Below are 203 nucleotides of genomic sequence, written 5' to 3' on the forward strand. Positions count from 1 at the left end.
TAGTTTAGCATTATTGTAGCTATAACGGTCACCTATAGCCAGTAGCTGCTGACCTAACCCTAACCCCTACATAGTCTCACTTTAAGGATATGGTATGAGAGTAAAAGAATCCATTTGAACTTCAGTGTGAGTATGATGGTGATTAATACCAAGGTCTTCAAAAAACAGCCACTACCTCCATGTCAGCTCAATCAACTGACCCT

Source organism: Morone saxatilis, unplaced genomic scaffold, assembly GCF_004916995.1.
Source record: "Morone saxatilis isolate NCDOM2014 unplaced genomic scaffold, NCSU_SB_2.0 Contig18, whole genome shotgun sequence".
In the NCBI taxonomy this organism is placed as follows: domain Eukaryota; kingdom Metazoa; phylum Chordata; class Actinopteri; family Moronidae; genus Morone; species Morone saxatilis.